The following is a 23,701-nucleotide window of genomic DNA, read 5'->3' on the forward strand; positions in this document are numbered from 1 at the left end:
TTGTTTCTTCATATTTAATAGCCCACGAGACACCTCAAGTGCTCTTTGAGTTGTCCTTTGCATAGTGAGTAACAAACACTTCATCAAACAAATTTAAAGAAACTGCAAACAAACATTTCTACACGAGACAATGTCAGGAATCCACTGATGAATAAATGGCTGAACCTCTTTTCTTAAGCACTAAAAACTACTTCTGTCAAATCTAACATTAGAGAAGACTTTGTCTAATAATATATAACCATTATGTCTTTGATGTACAGCCATGACAATGATCTTAGTGAAGGATTATGGCACTGCATTAAGCAGAAGAGAAAGCTACTTTAATACCACAGTATTAACCCACCACAGCGAACTCCAGAGCAGCACAACTTATCTAACACTTTAAGGACAAATTCAGGTTATTAAGCCTAATTAAGTTTATTTTAACAGGATTTAGCAGTATCTATCTAGAGGTTAGCAGTCTTGATTTAAATTTATCTAGAGCCTGCACCAATGCCACCTAAGTCTCTGAGAAGATTACTGTGCTCTTTGGTGGTCTCTGGATCAGACTGATCAGCAGACAGATGCTCTTGGAGACATTACAAATGGCAAAGTACATATTTCTGCAGCCATCCTATTATCTGACAGCTGTTCCATTAAGGTTTTTCTGAACCTACAAGACTGGCCCCCAGTTAATGGCTCATAATGCAAATAGATAATTGTTTACTGTTTCCTGCTAAGCAAAGCACTCTCTGTGCTCTATTCACAGTTATTTAACTCTTTACTTTGCATTTCTGGAACACACTTCAGAGCCCAAAAAAGAAGGGTTCAGCATCTTCCCTTTATTCAGGGTTAAATCTGCTGCCTGCTGAAATGCATATTTGTAATCCCTCTAAGCTGTTTTAGAGATGATTGTTTCGGGTCTGCCCTAAATGTTTAGGGATAGTTTTTACTGTGCCTTCATTTGTGCTGATGTTCTGTTGGTCATGTTTTCCTTTTATTTTAAATCAGGGTAAAAATTAGGATATGCCAGTTTTCTTCTATGTTGATAGCTACTACAGAAGCTAAGCTGTCTAGTCTAAAGAAAGACTCAGCAGGAAAGTGTCAAAAGGCTTAAAGACTGCAAATCCATGAGCTCTGTCACTGTGTGTGGAGAGAGGTCTTGTCTGTCAGGAGAATTTCGGGTGGGATCTTTGGGGGGGAAAAAAAAAGAGAAATATTAAATATGATAAAGAGAAAATTAGAGCAACCTGAAAATTACCTGGGAATATGGTCTAAGTTGTGTAAATTGTGCTAGAAACAAAGGGCTGGTAATATGAAAATGTGAAAGTGCTTCATTTTGATGTTTTGTTCATATTTCATTCGAAAACCGTGAAAAGTTACCTTTCAGAAATAAAATTTCTGGAGATGCCCTGTGTTTTCAAAGGGAGCCACAATCACTATTTCCGTAGTTGGATTTGAACCGGTATCTGTTTGTTGGTGTGTTTGGAAAATATTCTGGCAAAAATGGCTTGATAAACCTGATAGTTCTCTGACTTGAGCATTTATAGAGTAGAAAAGGTTAGTAAAGATTGAAGTATTTCAGCTTTCCAGGCAGTTGGTTGGTTGGGGGGGGTTTGTTTGGTTTGGTTGGGTTTTTTGTTTTTGTGTTTGCTTTCATTTTTGAACAGTGGATTTGAAGTTACTGTCTATGATGCTTTAAAAGCTATGGTAAAAATATAGATTGTTTTCACCTGCTGAAGAGGGATGACAGCATCCAGTGTGGATGCAGACATGCAACTCAGCACTAAGACTTGTTAGAACTCTAATATAAAACCAGCTGATGCCCAGAGGAAGATATGAACATGCAGTATATCACAGGTGTAACAAGAAATAGCATTATAAATTGAAGAACTGTAGTTATTTTAAGCAATAAATTAAACCTGCCCATTAAAAACCTTGTGAAATATAATGTTACGTTAAATCAGAACAGGTTTCTCATGCCATAATTTCAGGCAGGTTGGAGAATTTCAGCCTAACCTTAACATTCCTCATTGAGTAATTAAAGACAGATATATCATTACACTTTACAGTTTTTCAATAAAAAAAGTAGTTAATGCAGTGTACAGAAGCTGAATGACTTCTCCCTTTGAATTAAGGTCATTGATAAAACCCTGACTTGCTATTAAATGCAAATCCACTTCCTACTTTGCAAAGGGCTGGAATAAAAGATCCCACCTCTCTATCTAGGAATCTCTGCAACACCTCTATGGAAAAAAGTTTGCTTCATTTAATGTTATCAGTTTCAATATTTCATTTCTGTGTTAGGAAATTTGAGTCTATGTACTCTTGGTGCTTTTCCCACAGAAAAACAAAGATACAGTGCTGTGCATACAATGTTATGTTACTTCTGGTTCCAACATGTAATTGGATGAATGATTTAAGTAGCATCTCCCAGTGAGAGGTAAAATAAATAGGCCAAAATATACACTTTTTTTTTTTTACCGTATATAAGTGGATCTGTCATTAAATCAATGAGATTTGCTGTAGTGCAAAAAGAAGAATATATTGTATTTTATAGCAGTTGTTGCATGGGTTGTTGGTAGATATTTGAATAGGTTTACTGGTCAGCTGTCTGATTGTACTGTGAGGAGCAAGGTAATGTTTAAAATGCACTTATCTTGGGGTTAATGTTCCATTAATCAGAGTCTTCCAGCATGGCAAATTGTCGTGTTTTGCTCAAGAACTTTCCCGCCTCCCTGTGGGTTTTGATCCCCAGCTCTGGAGGCACACTCTGAACCTGCACCACATCTGGAACACCTGAGGGGATGCAGTTTGGTTTGGGCTTCATCTTTTGAATCCAGCCAGGTGGTGGTTACACCAAGTGTTTTCAGAAGTGTTTGGCACAGGGATTCCCATTGGATTTTTTGGGTTTACACCACAATAATTGCATGGTCCCTCCTCTCTCAGCTCCACCAGTAACAGGCTTTTCAGGCCATGACCCTGCCACACACACCAGCTGGGATTCTGTTACTGACTAAATGACCAGTGGAATGGGAATTAGGAGGGATGTTCATATGAGAACTGGCTGTAGGGCAGAGGAACCAGTGGGGTTGTTCTCTGTGGGATTTCCTCTACCACTCCACCAGAACAGAACTCTTATGAAGTCTGTGTATCCTCACAGCATTGTTTCAAGCCCAGGTATCCAACACTACTTCCAAGTGGTGACAATTCCAATGAGTGTAGCTTAGTTCTGATCATTATCTCTGGGATGAATCTTAATGTGACTGCTGCAGTATTCAATTGTGCCCCAGCTGCAGCCTCAGAGAAAGAAATAAGCTGTGGCATAAATATTTAAACAGTAGTAGAGGTGCTATGCTGTTTTTTCAGCTAAATTTCTCTTTGTGGATGTCTGAGTTCTGTAACTTGTGAAGGAGGTTTAGTAGAAGAAACAGTGCTTTAAATTCCTCATCAGCTGCACTCGTCTGGAAGGCACCAGGGCCCGAGACACAGAACTGTCTCTTAATGGAATTGGAAAAAATCTTCCAATTTCCTCCTTTGTATGTCTCTGCTGAACAACCCGTCTTGCTCACATAGTTTCTTTCCACGTGGCCATGGTAAATCCAACAGCCTCTTAAAAGGCAGCAGTTTATCTTGTTTGGCTTTAAAGGCTACAAAATTTAAAATGTAATCGGAGTCACGCAGGAGCCAGACCGGATATGTCTTTTTTATTTCCCATTATTATTTGTTGTTGTGAAGTTTGTGACTTGGGAAACATGAGAAAGGGAAGAAAAGTAATTTTGTTTTCTCCTTTTAGTGCTGAGGAGGTGGAGGAAAAAAAGCTGCTTGCATTAGCTGTTGAATGAAGCTTGGGAGCAAAAATTTCAGCTCTGACATTTCAATTTGAGGGATGTGTGTAAAGCAGCACGTGCTACTAACCAGCAGACCTAGATTTTATGAGTTAAAATGATCTATGCCTTTATGTTTTAGCTGGTACCGTTTTTCCCCCTCTGGCTGACATATGATTTCCAGAGTAGCAGCATTTCTCTCTCTGAACCCAGGCCGTGTGTCTCCTCTGTGTGCCCCGACTGCATCACTGTCCCAGAAAAGCATTGAAGGGCCACTGCACAGCTGGAGGAGCATTTCTGGGAAAGATGCATGACGAGATCATTACCAAACACCCGTGGCTTTTCACGAGAACAGGAGACATCTGGAGCTCCAGTTCCCTTTGTACGTTGCTTTTACCCGGTGAATATTTTTCACAACCTGTCAGTGGCAGCGCAGAGAAAATTATTGCTGCCTCTTGCTTTATCTTGATGCTTTCAAGGATACAAAATGTCCATTCTCTCTGCTTTTCTTGCAGGCTTTTTGCTTTCTAACAGTAAAGGGACCACAATATTTATTTTCAAGGGATGTCTGGGCTGTATTTGTTTGCTTGAATCCTTCCTTGAGGCTCCAGTGGACCTGACATAGCTCTCTGCTGGACCACAGCTATTCCAGCCACTAAATACTTCTGATGTCCAGGCACCCAATGCTCTGAAATCCACCCAGATTTTACTTGTGCATGGCCAGCAAAATTTCCCCAGTCTCAGAGCAAGTAAGAGAGACATGTAATGTTAAAAATAAAATGCAAATGCCTGAGTTATTTGAATATAATCACTTTATTAATTTAGCTGTCTAACAGATACTGATGACAGTCTAATAATAAGGTCCAAAATGTTCTTTCTCATTAACAGAGTTAATGAACTCACCCATCTTAAGGATTTCACTTTAATTAATTAGGAATAATTTATACGAGAGAGAGAGAAGTGCCAAAAAAATATTCCTACTGAGGAGTGGAAAATTAGTAAATCTGTTAATGAGGGATGCTGAGTGCCATGACTGAGAATCAGAAAAGATTCCTATAGTTCTGATTTATGTCTATAAACTCTCTGGGTGGCTGAATATTTTCTGAACTTCAGCACCAGTGGCATTCTCACTCCATTTCTGTTGTTTGTATCTACGGCAGGCACAAGAAACCTTCCTTTCCAGACAAAAAAAACCCCTGTGCCAACATACAGGTGTGGTATTAGTGCTAAGGACTTCTTTAGTAATACAGTTTTTAATTTCTCCTTAATTTAAAGAAACAGAAAAATCGAATGCAAACGTTTTCCTTGAGTTGTGAAGTGTGGTTCCTCTTTTGAACTCCAGCTCCTTCAAAAATTAAATTTCAGAAGTTACAGTCCAGAAGACTCATTTATGTCTAGTCATGCTCTCCCTTTCTGTAAAACAAAGATGCTTTTGGCCATTACACTGTGTTCTGGTGGTTTTTTCCTCTTTCAGGACAATGGAAGCAGCACACATTTCGCTCTAAGGAAGCAATTTCAGTTCTGAAAGTTTCCTGATGTTTTACACCTGTGATGAACTTTCATGGCTGACTTAAAATGGGTAAACTGCATCATTTTGTTTTATGCTTCGTTGGCTTAATTTCCTTTGGCTGTCGTGCCCAGATTTCAGCGTGTATTGACTTCAGAACCTTGTTAAAAATAACTAACTCGAAAATGCTGAAAGCATGATCAATGTTTATAAAATATAAGCTGTAAACCTGCAAGAAATCCTGAAAGAGGAAAGTCAGGAGTGAGTGGAGGCAGGAGATGTTTTCTAGAACTGGAATCAGTATGTGAAGTTGATTTGGGCACATTAACATCATTAGGAAGGTACCTAAGGAGCCTTTCCTGTTATTACAATGTGGTTTATATTGCATGCTGTGGGTACACTTCAGGAAATGTAATTCCAGCTGAAATTGGAATGGATGAGAGAGAGAGAAAGGACTAGAGACTTTGCTGATACCAACCAGCAACTTGATGACACGGGTAGGAAGAGCAATTCAGCTTTGCAGCCCTGCTCTCTGATGGGTGCACTACACAACTTTCAGACGTGTTTCATTTGGAGTAGTCGCTTTTCCAGAGTTGCTTTTTACTTCTGCCTGTTCTTCCCAGACCTGGGAATTGTGTGGTAGCCAGTATTTTGGGCAGATTTGCTGTATGTGCAACTCGGCACGTGTTTTATGTGTCTGGTGAGAATGTGTTGCCTTTCTACATCAGGACTGAAAATTTTTCTTTGTCAACACACATGGAAAGAAATCAAAAGGAAAATTTAGTGATAAATATCCACAAGTTTAACATAAATTGTCTGTTAGAGGCCAACTCCATTTGTAATTATTTTTACTATCACTAAAGCATGCATAAATGCTTTTATTTTCAGGGACCAAAGCTTTCTTTGATTAAATATTTACAGATCAGTATTGCTCCCAAAGGCTTGTAGCCTCATGCTAAGATAACACACAAGTATAAAAGCAAAGAAAACTTAATTGCAGACACAATAGGATACAGTTACAAGAGGAATTCTGTTATCCTAAACTTGTAGGCAATCAACAGGGTAGAGTGATGGGCTGGAAATCAGGAGACTTGCTTTTCCTTCTAATCTGCTTGCTTGACTGTTGAGCTGAGAGCTTAATGGATTAAAAGCTCTTTTGAGCAAAACCTCCTTCATTTTCTGTGTTTGTGGGTTAGAGACACATTCTGTGTTCATCATCTTTTTGCTTATGGCCTGTTGAGCTGCCCATTACAATAATAACAGGAAGGAGTGGGTAAGCTTTTAGGCAGAAACTGCATGGTAATGGTGAAAGTAAGTAACTAAAAGTATAGATTTACAGTCCTCACACTCAGTCCTCTGTTCTAGAAACATTCCTAGTGCACCCTTAAAAGTCAGTGAATTTTCATTTAGGGCTGGGTATTTGTGCTTTGTTGTGATGCTGAAAACTCAGCTCTGCAATTTTGTTCTTTTCAGTTCTAAGTGAAACTGGAGGAAAGTTGTGTTTTTAGGCAGGCAAAAATAATTTTAAAATTAGGTATGATATTGGGTTCAGTAGCACCAGCCATTTTGATGGACAGAAAAAGCTTGGAGATGGATGGCAAAGCACAATGATGAACGCTGAGGAATCTTCTCTGCTAACGTGCAAGCAGTGATTGGCAGGAGAACGTAAATTGGTGGCCCCTGGGCAGATTTTAGGAAACTGAGGGTGAGCAGTGGCCCGAACGACAGAACACAGCACCACCTTGTGCCCGCAGCAACCCCGACCTGGAGCCCCCGAGTCGGCTCTGAGGTGGGAAGGATTTCCAAAAAAGAAATTGTGTGAAAGTCATATTAAGTTGGTGTAAAAATAGCGGGCTGTGTCTTCCACCGGGAGGCAGGTCTGGTCTGACTGCCCAGCAGAGTCCTTAGTGTATAATGAACATTCTCAGATTGAGTGAATCTCTCCCAGGTCCCTTTTCACTGCTGAAATACAGGATGTCACCAGTGCAAAGTGCAGGGTGGGATTAGGCCAAATCTCAGCGAAAAGTCATTCTCCAGAGGATGTTAAACACCACGGGTACAGGAAAGCAAACCCCTGTGCAGGGTCACCCTCCTGCTGGAAGCTCAGATTTGCAAATTTTCCTGAAATCCAAATTGCCAAGTTAAGATTTTATCAATGTTTTATCAGTCTTCTTTCATTAACTTCATGGAGCATGTGTTTCCTTTCAATGAAATTTTGATGTGAAGAGAGCATAACTGTGATGTAAAATCACACTGCAGTGTTGTTTGCAGTGTGACATTTGCACTTGGAAACACAGGCCAAATCTGCTCTTTGATGCATTGAGTTGCCCTGTGGACTTTGACTGCAGAGGAAGGTGGAAGTGACTGCTTTAATTTCTCAGATGGGTGGAAGGAATCCAAACCAGAGCGTGGGATACTTGGATGTGTGTACTTATACTACTGTTATATTAGACTGCTTTGAATTTTCAAATTTCACATGTCAAATAGAGGAAGGTGTAGCTCAGATATCAAATAGAGAGGAAACAAACTAAGCTCAGCCCTGTGTGTAATTGTTGAGTGATAATATTTATGTGATAATGTGATAGGACTGGCAGAATGACAAATATTGTGCTTTTCCACTCTAAAGGAAACAAGACAAACTTGAAGGAAGTGAAAAAAGACTGTCAATATGTTTGTTTGGTTAGAAACAGAGGAGTATCTGTGTTATCTTGGCAAAGGTTAAGGATTAGCAGCTACTGCTTTTATATTACTGAGTCTCAGCTCTCCAGAAGTGGACTAATCAAAAGCAAAGTAGTGGAGAATCTCTCAGTGTAGTGTGGTGGAGTGGATACACTTAGAGATGAGTATAAAAGGAAATCCTGGCCGAGGGCATCTCTGTTTGGGCAGTTGGTATTAGTACATGTGGTTTACTGCCCTCGGGTTATCTGCATTTCCATTTCAATGCTTTGAAACCTGGGGAAAAAAAAGAATATAATTGCACAATGCTGACCCCTGAGGAATGTTGCTCATTACTGGTCTCCACTTGGACTTGACATCGGTTGCTTTTCCTTTATCAACCAGCACTGTAAAATGTTGTAGAAGGCCACCAAATTCATCAGGCACAGTTTACCCCTGGTGAAGCCACGTTGGCTGTCATCAAACACATCCTTATTTCCCCTGTGCCTAAGCATAGTTGCCAGGGGGATCTGCTCTGTGGTCTTGCTGGGTACAGAGGTGAGGCTGACTGGCCTGTAGTTCCCTTTTTTTCCCTTTTTAAAAATGGGGGTTACATTTCCCCTTTTCCAATCAGTGGCAACTCCACTGGACTGCTACGACTTCTCATATTGCTTGATTAATCAAAATTCATTTTTTTTTTGTTCTTGTGACCTTTTAGAACTCACTTTTTCAACCCATTGGCATTCAGCAGAGTTCTCTAGTCAAAGTACAAAGGGAAAACTGCAGCACTAATCAAAAGTGATCAGATAAAATAGATATGTGTTAAACAGACCAAATGAAAGACCTGTCCATCCTGCATTGAGTGCTAGAGCCTTGACAGATTCCGAGAGTCTTCTTCCTTTCCTCTGCAGCCCATTGTGTGCTGACAGGCCTCACTCATGGGACAGAGCTCAGGGTCTTCAATAAACCATGAATTCTAGACAGCCAAAAAATCAACTTGACTTCTTTCCATGCAGTAGTTGGCTTATATTTCTGGGGATTTTGACGTATCCTGGAGAGTTGTATCAACCTTATATTACAAAATTCTGCTGGAACCATTGTATTAATAGATGGATGGTACTGATGAAATCATCTTGACTTCTTGTAACTGGAAGTTGCACAAGTGTAACGTGTGTCATTGGAGGTAATTTGGCAAAAAAAAAAGGTTTTTCATTTATATTCTTTGTGCCTCCAGCCTTTGCAGACAAATAGTTAGAAATACGCTCCTTAAGTCAACCATCATAGATTCTTTTTTTTTTTGTAACCCTTTTTCAAGTGGAATCAAGAATTCTAAAACCATGGACAGCATCAGTAAACCACTCGAGCTGATCTTGGACTCCAAACTCCGACTCCAGGGCACATTTTGTAACAGTCAAATGCTAATTAGAGTGGACTTGTTATATTTTATGGTTCCAACCTCTTTTTTTACTCCCTGCTACACTGTTGCCTGACTCTGAGCCCTTGTGCTTGTATTTAATATGGATTAAAGCTTATGCATCTATTCCTTAGGAAGTACCTGGAGCATGAAAGCTGCTGTATTAAATTAGTTCATTACAGCATTACATGCATAACTGCATAAACATCCATTTGCTTCGTACTTTGATCACCTCTGATCTTGGCTGTTAATGCTACTGATTCTACAAGCCTTCCCCCCCCCCCCTTGAATGTTTTTAAATTCTAATTTGAAGTTGTCAAGAGCAGGTTCTATTTATTTCCCATGATGATGACTTGCCTGTTTTGTTTTGGTGTTTTTTTTTTTTTTTTTTTTTAATAGTTTTTACTTAAATCAGTTCTGTTGGGCATTTTTACATCAGTGTTGAAAAAGCATTGATGTGCCAGCAGTGTTTTGCTGCTGCTGCTATCTGTGTTTTACCTCACAAAGCACCTTGGTCTGTCACTGAAGGGCACTGCATAAATATCATACAGTATTATTTATTTATTATCATAGCACCACGCTGACAAGCTGCCTCCCAAATCCATCAGTAAGCACATTTGTTGTTCCAATTTTCTTTGCACTCTTGCTGTGTGTTTTCTGTACTTGTGGCTCCTTTTGGAACATTGCTGTGATCTTTTTCTATAATGAGACACTAGGAGTTTGTATCAAATCTACCTGTTTCAGCCTTTTGCATCTTTCATGTATTAATTATTTCTTTTTAATGCTTAGTGTTGTGTTTTAACCCTGGTGGGTACCTGAGCACCCCAGAGCTGCTCCCTCACTTTACTCCCTTACCCTCCCTGTGGGATAGGAGAAGAGGAAAGGAAAAAAGAGAAGCACAGACAATTTGGGGTCAAAAACCACTGAAAAAATTTATTGTTTAATAAATGAAGAACAAGTGGAAGAAGAAGGAAGAATGCAACAAAATAAATGATGAAAAGGCAATCGTTCATCCCCTCCCATGGGTAGACCAACACCCAGCCAGTTCCTGAGGAAAAGATAGGCTAACCCCTGTAGAATTCCTTCTTCTCTAAAATTCCTTCCTGTCCATTCTGTTGCTGACCATGATGTTACATGGTATGGAATACTTCTTCAGTTAATTCGGGTTATCTGCCTGGTTTTTCCCTCCCAGTTTATTCTGCACCCCTATAAACCTATTCAGGGGGCAGAGTGAGAAGCAGAGAAGCCCTTGGTGCTGAGCAAGCCCTGTCCAGCAAAAGCCAGAACTTTTTGGCTAACACTTTTTGGGGTGTTATCAGCACTGCTTTGGGGGTGCAATAAGTTTTAAGATTTTCTAAATGATACAAACTCTAAAGGAGGTGTCTTGTTTCATGTTCTATTTTCCTGCTCAGTGACAGGGGAAGCTTCCATTGCAATGGATGCCTGAATTACTGCCCTCTGTGCTGAACTGTGTTACTGCTTTGCAAAAACATCTCGTGCAGGACAATGGGATGTGTAGTTTTAGATCATTTACATCAGGCTTTTGTAACTGCTGTGCCATGGTGACCAAAGTATGGGTACACATTTCCACTGGATATCATTTGGCAAAGCTGAGGCTACTCAGTGGGAAAAGAAACCTTGAAGAGTCAGGAAATAAGCTTATGAGATGAATGGCTTTAATACTTCTGTGAACCATTCTACATCTACTCATACCACAAAAAGCATGCAATTATCCATAAAATAAACTGCCTTTATCTCATAGTTGTCTTTGCTAATTATCTTTTTTGCAAATGAAAAGGTGAGAGGGCTGAAGGCTCACATCTATGTTTTTCAGTAGTACATGCTGATATTGTGCCTTGGTTTACATTGATATCAATCCCTAGCTTAAAAATGTTAGATGTCCACTTTTGCCTGGTACCTGGAGCAAAGCCTGACTGTGCTACCTGTGAAAAAAAAATGCATTATAATTGTGTCATCCCCAGGCCTGTCCCTTTCTGCAGTACTTTTTCCAAATAGGAGAAAATGTTCCAAATAAAAGCTGTCTGCAATTAAAAATTGTGTCACAATGCTTGCAGCAGCCTAGAGGCTCATTTTCTTGTTTTCTACCACAGCTGAAGAATGGATTGAAAAGAAAATATGTATTATGGACCTAGGGAAAAAAGCTGATTTTATCACTAAGTGAAATATATGAAAATGGCTGTAGAATTAACTTTGTTCTCCTGCCTTAATTTTTTTAATCTTTTAGGCTTCAGAATTTACATAAATTCTGATCTATGAATAGGCAGAAATTTAACAACTATGGCTCTGAGCTGCTGAGAGTTAGTTCATCTTGTTAGTTTAGGATTTATCATAATAACATCCCTGCTGTAAGGCAGGACCATTACAGTGTTTCCACTATTCTTCTTGTTTTCCCTTTCTCTGACTAAACCTCTAGACAGGTGCAAAAGGAGCTCGAAAAATGAGAAGAATTTAGAAATGTGACTCTACTTGATGCCTATGAAATGATACAATGTACAAGAGGTATTCTAAAACTTATAAAAATATAGATTTCTATGTCTATATTTTAACAATTTAATTGAGCTACACCAGGGAATTTGAGTGTCAGCAACTATTTTATCATCATTTCGGTAGCAGAAATGTGTATTGGCAGACCTTGCCCAAGTCCTGCTCCACTGATTAACACCTCAGAAGTTAATTTAATAAAAAAAAAATGGAGAAGGTGAACTGGGGAGCTTTTCTTACTCAGTCTGCACAGTTTAAAACTGGAACAGCAGAACTATGACTACACTAAAGAGTTTTCAGCCCTGGCCCGGAGCACTGTCCTGCTGCTCTGGCAATCCATGTGGGAAGCAGAAGCAGTGCTCCTGACTTCTCACTGTTCAAAAAATCTTCCTTGCAAAAGAAATCAGCATCCGGGGTAACTCAGCTCTGCTGTGATTATCCCCCCTTCAAAGCTGTGCTGGAGTCGTTGTGTGATCGTTTGCTCTGTGCTCTTATCACAGATATATCCTCTCTTAACTTCTGGAAGCAAATGCAATGAGGCAGAAAGTATCAGCTTTGATCCTTTCCCGCTGGATTACGGGATAATTCGTTTGGCCTCGGAACATGTGATGAATTCCAGGGAAGGCACATGATAAGTACTTGCACTGAGAAAACCCCTCTAAGCTACGCCCTGGAATGAGAGCAGCACTCAGGGTTTCGTTTCTATCCCCAGGCCACTCAGATTAAGCCCACAAAAAACGCCCTCTGTGTTCACTGAAGAGGTTTTTGTGCCTGGAGGGCAGAGGAGTCAGAGGTGTTACCTGTGTGAGAGCCCAGGGAGACTGTCAGTGCTATATGGATTGCATAAAATGCCATAAATAATGAGCCCTGCTCTTCTACAGCTGTAAAGTCCTGTCTTTTTTTTGTGTGTGATTTCAAACAGATTTCTGCACGGAGGGTTTTTGTCAGATTGGCACTTTATGCTTTGAGCTTTCTTTTTCCCCCGCCGTGTTTGCTGAGAAGAAACAAAATTCTGTTAATCCAAGGTTGGAGATAAGGCATCTGTATACCCATATGAAACATAATCCACTACAGAATCCTGATAGTAAAACCAAACACAGAACAATATTGAGAATACTCAGTGCCCTGGAACTCCCCTTCAGCTAGGATTGTTCAGGTTGACTGAGCTTGGAGTAAAAAACCTGCCTCCTTTTTGAGTCCCTATTCCTGTTCTTTATTCAAAGAGCTTTGAGCCAGTGAGCCTAGAGGGGACAAATTAATTAAAATTGTTAGAGGATTTAAAACATGAAGGTGAGGAAAATAATAGTGTTAGAGCCCTTATTCTGGGGTGGTCTGAACTAATGTATGTCAGTGACTTCAATTAAGCAATGCTAGTTTCCTTAACAGCAAAGGGTTTGGCTCTAGACTTTATTATCTGGCCAGAGACCTGCTTAGGGAAATATTGATCCAAAGAACTGCTGAGGACTGGGTGAGGACTTTGGAATTTGTGTGTCCAGACCAGTGGTTTTACCAGGCTTGCATTACTGTTGCTGGGTTTTGGTGGTTTTCTTGTCCAGGCCAGATAATTTACTTTTTTTTTTTTTAATTCTCCAATGGCAAGGGGTGGGAAATAATTTTGTATTAAATCAAACTTTTACGTTTCCTTATTTATATAGAAAGGCCGAAAGAAAAGGGGGGAAAAGAAGATAATCTTGTCCTGTTCTGCCATGGGTCTATAGCAGATTTTACAAGGATTGGAATAGGCCAGACAGATGGTCCAGTGCCTCTGCTCTGTGATAAAGGCATTTGGTTTATCTTGAAAGTCCAATCATTTCCATACAGCCACCTAAAACAAAATCTTGGAAATCCCTATTATGTGTGTTTGTGTATATGTGGGTTTTTAAAATCCAGATTTGGAATAATTTAGCAGCCGTGTCTGTGTTTTGAGTTCTCTTTTCAGTCATTCTGTCTTGCTAATTGTTGCCTGATAGGAGTTGTGGGATGCCTGCTGTGGAGAGATCTCTCCTGTGCTGGAGTTCCCTGCTCTGAACTTACTTTGGCTTCTGTTTACCACCCCTGGAATATAAATAGTGTTGTCTTTTGGGGCTTCAGGTTTGTGATGTCCATTTCTGACGAGTTCCTTTCTTTGCTGCACATTTCAGAAGACAGGGAGGAACTGCTGGATGTAAAAGACTGAAGGGCACTTTGGTCTGTTAGACTTCTCCTTTGCTTTCATTTATTAGCATCCTTCTTGCCAGAGTGCTGTAAGAAGGCAGTGATAAACTATAATTGTGGAAGAAAGTGATGCCAGGTGACACTTCTAGTCTGCAAAAACAGGTATTTCTTCCAGCTCAGTGTCATTTTTGTGAGAATATCTACAATCAGGAAATAATAGCCCATCTCCATTGTCAGTTAGCTGTCTGCTTTGAGATGCAAGTCCAGATGTCTACCAGGAAACAGATGTATGAGCTGATAAAATCAGATAAGACAGTGACATTATTCAGTGTATAAGTAAATCCTACTGCACACCATCCACTCCGTGCAGAAAAAAAATTGCTGCTTCTTTTCACTCCAGAAAACACTTCTCTTCAGAATAACGACATGCCATTTTCTGTTGGGTTTGAAATCTCCCTAATTTCCTTGCCTAATAAATTTCCCAATACTTGTTTGAGGAGAGTCAATAATATACTCCTGTACAGAAAACATCTCTTTGTTTAGCCACAGAAATATTCTACACTGTCGCTCCTTGTTAGCCTTATTTGTCATTTCAGTTTCTTCTATTTACAGCAACGAGAGCCATATCCCTTTTAACGTGATTAATTCTTGTCTTGCTGACCTAATGTTAATAATACAGGCAGATTTCCAAGCTTTAAGTGTGACAAACATGAGGCACCATGTGTTTTAAATGTCCAAAGAAACAAGTATTTCCAGAAGGTGCTACAAAGGGAGTGACAAACACTGCCTGACTCAGAGATGCCAACAAGAAGGAAGGCTAATTGCTTTAAGGCTAATGAAAATTCAATCAGAACATCAAATTAATTTCTATAGTACAGATGAGTAGAGAAGCCAGGAAGAGAAATCTCATAGACAGCAAAGAGCCAAGAGGGACAGAAAGCTGGTGCTCGAGTCCTCATTTCATCCCAGTGGTCCTTGGATGTCCAAGAGACCTCCGTGCTCCCACTGCCTGTCTATGTGGTGAGGAGAGAGAAAATATCTGGGTATAAATGAGAATATTATGCTATCTACCTTTCCCCAAAACACCCAAACTTTGGTGGACTGGAAGCCACAAATCCAACTGAGAGAAAGGGAAAACTGGTATTAGCAGACCTGTATCATGTGGTTCACTTTGACAGATGGATGTGTTTCCTCTTCCAATTTAAGGGTAGGGTTACAGTAAGTTTTAGCATTTGAACTGGGCTAAGAACTGGAACCTGCAGTGAGAAGTTACAGAGCACTGGGTGGTAAGGACATTTATTGGCTTTATTCAGACAACAGGTCCCCTCTTTCATGTTGAGAATAAGGTGGGAATTGCAGTTAGGCTCAACTGTTGGGAACTCAAGCATCAGGTTTTCACATGAAAACTGGAAGATCCAGTTTTCAAGAAGACCTGTGATTTATGAAGAAGTGTGGTATTAACAAGGGCTGATGTCAAGTGGGTTTTTGGGGTGTTTTTTTGGTTGTTTGTTGTTCTGCTCGGTTGGGGTTTTTTTGTTAATTTTGTTTTAGATGTGGGTTTTTTGTTTGGGTGTTTTTTGTGTTTTTTTTTTTAATTTATTTTTTGAGGATGGATCTTCTGTTTATAACAGGGCTATAGCTGGGACTAGTGGTCAAGTTTTGATTAGGCAGTGCAGGGTTTGACAAAGATATTACTTGCTGCTTTGGATGTGACATATATTTATTATCCTGTTCCTCAGCAGTCTGGCTGGGTCCCAGAGTATTTTCATCTGCTGTTGAGCCTTTATCACTGTTATCTAAGTGGCCCTGCTTCCTGACTGCATTGCTTTTAGGTCATTAACGTTACCAGAATTCTGCAGTAAAATTATTTCTCTGAGTTCCTTAACTCCCTCCTTATCTCCTTAGTAAACAAGACTGATAACTTTATCACAGGGCATTATCAGAGACTTACATGCTCTGATATTACAGTTCTCTTCCCTCTGTGTCAGTACTTGGTTGATTAGCAATGGATCCACTCTGGAGCATGAGTGTAGACTGTAAAAGTACCTCTTAGACTGGTAATAAGACCTTGTCTTTTTGTGGCTTAAAATTATTAAGCTCTGATGTGTCAGGGCTTCTTTTTGTACTCCTGACTGAAGTATTTGAAAAAAAATGTATTTCCTGCCTTTGGCTATTAGTATTAATTTTTTTCTGTGTCTAAGAAAGAAGTAATTCATGAAAACGTTGAATGGAAGTGACAGGCAGTAAAAGCAGAAAAAGTATTTCCTGCCCCTTCCCTCCCCCCCCACCACCTCCAACAAAAAGAGACCGTGATTTTCCAAAATTGAGTGTGACAAAGATTCAGTTCCCAGTCCCTGGTGTATTATCAGCTTATGCAGATGCTCTCAGTGACACGGTCAAAGCCTGATATGCTCTGTCACCGCCTGATGGCATTGTAGCTGTGTCGTGCTCCTCCAGCATTTGTTTTTGTTGTTGCTGTCAGCACGCCCCGGCTCAAAGTCCCGGAATATCCCAGTAGATGACCAGGTGTGTAATGAAAGTACAAAATTTGTTGGAAAATCCCACCGGGGAAGAAAAGCTCATCTCTTTAAGACACTTTGCTGGATCATTTATGATGATGTCATATGGCCCGTTGCTCATTTTTCCAAGAGTTTTTAAAAATTTCCAGTGGATTGTCCTTGCAGAAATTTCGTGAGTTCTGGGAATGAGACAGAAAGCAAAAATGCTCCATTTCAGTAATGAGGAATTGAGGCATAATTGGACTATGAAATCCTTTTAAGTTAATTTTAAACTTCTAAAGACTACAGGGAATATTTAAGGGGGAATGTTCATTAATTTGTGCTTTGGCTATAACCTCCTAGTTTATTAACCAAGATGGCTGTGAGTGGTATATGGGAAGGGAAGCTCAAAAAATTTTTATTGAGGGGAAGGTGGAAGAGCCAAATTATGGCAAAGGTATAGTAGTGTATCTTCCCCTGTCACACCTACAAATATGAATTAGATGTGGTTTATTGAGAGTGAGAGTCAAAGCTGCAAGTTCAGCTTGACTTTGGACAAGTAGATTTTATGGGATTAGACACTTGTCAACAGCTTGAATTTAAGGAACAGTTACCTCGTAAAATCCTAAAGTCTGCCAAAAAAAGAAACAAAGAGAATAAATCAATAGTTCTGGTAGGTTTCTCCAATGCAAAGAGCTGTGGTTTTGAATTTTCTGCTGAAGTAAAATATGAATTCCTGCTTTGAAACGCATCCTATTATGAATTTGAGTGATGCTATGTCCTTATGACAAAATTTTGCAATCCAACAGGGAACAGTTTCTCTCATCCTTAACACAGGGTGTGACTCCTGGGTTCTCCTGTGCAGGCCCAGCAGTTGGACTCGATGATCCCTGTGCTTCACTTCCAGCTCAGGATATTACATGATTCTGTGATTCCAAAGGCGGTATTTTTAAAATGTGTGGATGGGAAATCTCTGAAAAGGTGAACTCTTATGGATAAACAGGGTGGTGAAACTAAAGCTTCAAATGAGCAGCGAGAAATAGATTTTTATACAACTTTATTTTGACCTACCATAAAGGTTTCCATATTGATCTCTCAGTGGAAAAGAGAGATATTTTTAAAAGAGGAATTGTTGAAACAGTTGCGATTCATGGTCTGCATCAGACGATTTTTGTTGTTAACTCTGCTTTTTTGCAGGGCTGGAAACTTTCAATAAGGTCAGTCATTGAGTGTTGATTGATGCCTTGGATTGTCAGGCTGTGCCGGCGTTTTCTGACAATTGTTTTCATGAAATGCTGTTCTGCCTCGGCTTTCTCTGAAGTGGGATTTGACATTTTTTGCATTTTTCAAAAGGATCTGTAGTCAGAAGATGTTGTGTCAAAGAGCTCTCTGCTCCTGGAGCCATCAGCGTGTGTGGCTCTGGTACAGAAGGAAAACAAGCAGCTGCTGATGGCAAGGAGCAGTAGGGGAGCAACAGGAGGCTTAATTATACCCAAACTGCTCAATATTTAGGTGCACCTGGCACCCTTAGGTAGGTTACATAGGTTTTTTTATTACAAAATTGTTTGTAAAAAAGCTCTTCAGGCGCTGGCAAGGCTCCAAAAAAGCATTTTACCCCCGTAAATGCTAATTTACTGAGCCTGATGAGAGATGATTTCTGAAGTGTACCCTTGGGGTGTCATGTGATACTTCTAGAAACAAAGTTTGTGCGTCAGGTCTGTTAAGCAAAAAGCAAAAGTGTGCTGTGGAGAAGCCTAATTACCTGCAGGAGTTACCTGCAGCCACGAAGCACTTTGCTCGTGTGCAACCTGGCAGGCAGAAGGTGTGAGGCTGAGCAGGCAGTGCTGGCAGGGCAGGTGGGGAAGAAAATAAATCATGTTTGGTGAACAGAGCACTCCCAGAGAGTCAGGGTGACCTGCCCCTCCTCTGGCTGGGCTGGAGCAGCGTGTTTTCTGCCAGAGCACTTGTCTCTGGCATCTGACATGAGGGTTTGCTTGGAGCACTTACAGGACTGAAGAGGGTTTTTTGCTCAGTGACTTCTGTGTCCTCTCATGGGAAGCAGCTTTGCCCTCGTCTGCCCTTTGTGCCCTGAACAGTCTCAGTGTTTAGACTAAACAGGTCTTTTGTCCTGTGCCCCTGCTGTTGTTTCCTGATGCAAAACCTCTGAGTCAAGGGACAGACTGAATTCACTGGCTTTTAGCAATTGTGTCACGAAGCTGAACAGCTGAGGAATGAGTGCTATGGGATTGTTTCCAGTTCCCTGTCAGTTTTGGATTAAACAAGGAATTTCCACTGGGTTTTTTGAAGTACATGTACACAGAGTTGTGTATGCATTCATAGTTTATTTTCTGGCCCACTGAAGAACAAAAAAAAGTTTCCCTTAGAACAACCCAAACCTTAACTATAATGTCCATCATGTATCTGTGTCAATTAAATTTGAGCATTTCAGGAAGATGAAATTTAATTATGCCTGTTCAAAATTTATCTAAAAATTCTCCCATTTGGTTAGAAAATAGGTTGGCTGGTTGTATGGAATGGAACACAGAAGTTAAACTGGAAACCATGGGTGGGCTGACTTGCAAATGTTCCTTTGTTAAAGTGCAGTCTGACCACATCTAAAAGGATTTCTGGAAGTGTCAGTGTTCATTGAGAAGACCATCAGTGTTCACAAATTACTTTTAGCATTTTTGTGATATTCCTCCGAAGGTGAATTTCATTTTGGATTTTCTCATATTAACATCAAGAATTTCCCCTAAGCCTGAGAGCTTTTCTGCTTACTTAGCATATTTAGATGGCTGACAATGAGACTGTGCTGTGTTCAAACTCTGATTTATATTTCCTGTGGCATAAGGTGTAAAATTTTAAAGAAGGTATTAAAGTTTAAGTAAACTTCTCAGCACATCCTTATCTTTGAAACCCTTGAGGTAAAAATAATATGGGAAAAGTTTCCCTTGCTTTCTTACTTTTGAGGAAGTAATAGCCTTCTATGAGGTTTTCATATTAGCAGAGAAACCAAAATGAAGTCAAGAGAAAATAAAATAACATGTAACTAACCACTAAGTTCTGAGGAAATATATAGGTAGATATAAAGCATATTTTCATAGAAATAAGAAGAAAGAAATCCCATATTAACTAAAACTTCTTAATTTCTTCTCTATGTTCAAAGTAAAACCATCTGGGTTTGAGCTGCTAACTGTTGATCCAGTATTCTCTAGTACTCAGCATTTCTCTGGAGACATTCAGCCCTCAGAGAAAAGTTGACTATGTCAGAATTCTCACAAAATAAAATATATGAAGGTCGTAGTTTTGCATCTTTTAAAATAATCCAGGAATTTCGAGGTGAGCAATGAAAAACTTCAGGGTGTTATTAATATATTCCCTCATGTATCATTATGTTACATATGAAATTCCCATCACCTGAGCAGCTTAATTTACTGTAGTAGTAGGAAAAGATCTTGTCCTATGTCACACTTTTAAATTCTTAATTTATCATTGGAACAATGTCTGAGGCTTCAGGGACTTACACAAGCTGAACTTCAGGTGGTTTTGATTTTTTCCTAGCTTAGAAAAGCTGGTATATTTTCCATAGCATAAAACCAAAGTATCTTATTGGTGTTTTGTTAAATGACATTTTCCAGAATAAATTATTTTCCTTTCATTTCAAACTGAAAGGTATAAATCTTAGTCTGGTGGTGCTCGTGGTCATGTTCTGTCTTGCATGATTTTGACACAATACCCAATTGGGCTGCATTTTAAATGGAGCTTGAAACATGTCCAATTTAGGAAATATTTACATATAATCAAGGGAACATGACAAGGAAGTCTATTTAGCAGCAATGCAATCAGAGCTGTAATTGATATTGGAAACCTTTCTAGGAGGACACAGTTAGTTTAGCAAAACAGTTATGGCCTGTATACTGCACACGGAGGAAACCAGCAAATTGCACTGCTTATTTATTTACCACCTTCACCAGTGTAAGGAATATTATTGTGTAGATGGGGTTTTTATCTATTTGGTAAATTTGCTTTGCCATGACTCAGTAGACCAAACTGCATCTTGCCCTTCCCTTTCGGGATTCGCATTTGGGGGGTGGAGAAACTCAGGGAAAAAATCGATCAATCAAATAAACAAAAGAACTCCTCTCCCCCCCAGCATAAAAAAACAAAAAACCACAAACAAACAAACAAACCCCCAAACCTGCCTCAGTAAAACCTAAAAACCCATAACTGTCTGAATGTTTGGTGTGATAATTCAGTTGTGTGTACCCAAGAAGACTTCACATGAAGGAATCTTTGGATCAAGTGCAATAGAGTGTGAGAATTCCACGTATTTACAGCATAATGTGTCTTTCCAGAGCTTCAAACTGGACTGATTTTTAGAATACGTAGCTCCAGCCTCTTCCTGAACAAATTTAAAGACATCAGTCACTCACTCTGCCCCACCATGTCCTGCAGTGCTTGCAAATAACCATGGAGGTTTTGTGGGGAACAAATCGCTCTGGATTTGCACTCTGGGGTTTCTGGGGGCTGACTGTGGCTGGGTGGCACAGGGTTGCTGCCAAGAGAACAAGTTGATAGGAAGGGTGACAACAAAGGGGTCTAGCACTGGTTGTTTGTGGAATTCCCCTGCTTCCTCCTCTTTCCACCTTTCTCAGCCATCCAACAGCAGGAGCACAGACCACCCTCCCTTGGGCTGGACCTGCTGTCAGGGACTGGAGCAAAATGATCTCCATTGAAAAGCTAAAGCTCAGTTTGGATAGAATTTTTCTTTCTGTCTATCAAGAGGGTTGGAGGACCACAGCTTTGCCCACCCTTAGTTCCTGTGTTGAATTTGCACTCGCTGTTTATGGCGAGTGTAATTTTCTTTTCGCTTCGCGTCGTTTCGTTGATATACAAATATTGAGGGAGCTCATTTACTTCCAGGCAATGCTTTATTGGCTGCATTTATGTCGTCCATGTATCCAGCAGTGCCCTGATTCTTGGATAACAGCCACATTTTTGTGACACAGTAGCCTGGTGCTGGCTGTTACCATGTGTGAGTCAGTGCTGACCAGATGAAGATTGCCATTTATTGAAAGTAGCTGGGAAAATAATAGATACAGCTCAGGGCTCCAGATGTGCATGCAGCTTATTTTCATTTGATTTTTTAGAAATCTTCTTAAGCACACAAGTATCTGTTGTCTACCAATGGAAACAGGTTATAAATCAAAATCTTCTGGCTCCTGTGTTCAGCAAGAGATCATAACTCTTCTTTTTATGTTTGTTTTTTTTTTTCTTTTTCATTTTAAATATTGACACATTTCTTGAGCCAACTGCTAAAAGTTCCCTTCTTGTAGCATAGTGACAGCCTAAGTAACTGTACAAGCACAGAATAATAAAATATTTCCTTTAATTTTCATTGCTATGGTTATGTGAGTTTAATATAAAGTTACTAATTTGTTGGAGGTGAAGGCAATCAGTGTTAGATTAAAAAAGCTATGAATCTTAATACTGGTCTGAATAGAAAATGTAATATTTAATACTTACTGCAGTAGTGAGACTGAGCAAAACACAAAATGATAATAAAGGAATAAGAAGGTTTTTAACTGTACTAGAAAACTGTGGGATTCTGCTTGTCTAGAAATACCTCAGGAACTGATGAATTGAGATAGAAAAGACACTTTTTTCACCAGCAGTTAATGAACTCTAACTGTGACAAGGGTTAGCGTGTTTAAATCCCTGATAACTTGAGAGATGTAACTTGGAAGCTTGGATTTCCTCAACCCTTTGATCAAGAGTCTTTTCGTTGCAAAATGTAGTGGGGTCATAGAACTTCTGGTTTGCTGGATACACACAAGAGTCCTGCAGCAGTTTCAAAATGATGGTTGCACTTCTCTTGACCTGTAACAGAAATTTCCTTTTTTTTGGTCGACAGAAGTTGGAATTGTAATTCTTTGATAGGATCTGCGTTGGGGTTACTATTGAAACCCTAAATATTTTTGTGGGAATGAAAAAAACCCCAAACAACTAAAAACCAAACCACAACAAGGTTTCCAGCATCTTAGAAGCCCATGTGATTTATGTGCCCAACTCCTGTGACTTTGTGTGTTGGTTTATTTATTTTGCTGACACATTCTAGACAAACATCCTTCATAATTAGGGGCTCGTCCCTCCTGCTGGGATGTATCCAGGCTGTTACACAGAGAATGAAGCCAGAATTCCAGCTGCAGCTTTGTGCTCAGTCAGACTGTAGATGTTGGGCTTATCTCAGTATCTCACTTGGAACATTGATGCTCTCATCCAGGATGGCAAAGCTAAGAAAGAAGAAATTTTCCTCTTTATTCTGCAGATCTAATTTAGATGCATTACAGAGGGGTCACAGCTTTTCATTACAGATAATCACCTTTATTAAATCACAGGCAGCATTGTTTCTTCTTTCATACATATTGAGAGCCAGACTGGTAATCCACGAAGCTTAATTTTTGTCTGAAGTAGCAAAAGAAGGGAGAAGTTGCATCTTTTAAGCTGTATTTCAAGGCACTTGTTTAAGGTTCCAATTAAAATAAAGGAGACTAAAGACAGTTAATTATTCTAAGAATCTAAGAGATAGAACTATATCTTTAATGGCATTTCCTAATACCTAATATTAATATTTAAGAAATAATTAGCTGTTTAGAAACATCTTGGATATATTATCTCCTCCTGCACTGGAATAGGAGGTTGATATGTCCATCTGTTCCCTCTAGAAGACAACATTGCATCAGTTCTACCAGCTGCTCCTTTGTTATATCTCTCAGGGAAAAGCAAATTGAATTCTCCCAAGAAACCCTTTGGAGGTCTGGAGTAGGATTCCTTGCACCTCTTCACTTCCTTTCCATTGCACTTGCCTCACCTCTACAGTTTGTCCAGTTTTTTCATGCTTTCACTGGAAATATGTTTATTTTTTTATTGAACTAGCTGGAGACATGTATTTCCACTGATTTCACTTGCTGTGAAATCATAGACCTTTCTTGAATTTCAATGGAGGGTTTTATTTAATATGTGTATACAGGGCAAAAATGAGAGTTTGAAAACTTTCCCAAAACACTTCAGCAAAAAAAAAAAAAAAGAAAAAACATGCAGAAGAGAGAGAGTAGCACTGTCCAAGTCCCATGACTTCTATTTTTCTCATAAAAAGCTCTTCCTT

The sequence above is a fragment of the Lepidothrix coronata genome, unplaced genomic scaffold (assembly GCF_001604755.1).
Source record: "Lepidothrix coronata isolate B3197 unplaced genomic scaffold, Lepidothrix_coronata-1.0 Scaffold51, whole genome shotgun sequence".
NCBI lineage: Eukaryota > Metazoa > Chordata > Aves > Passeriformes > Pipridae > Lepidothrix > Lepidothrix coronata.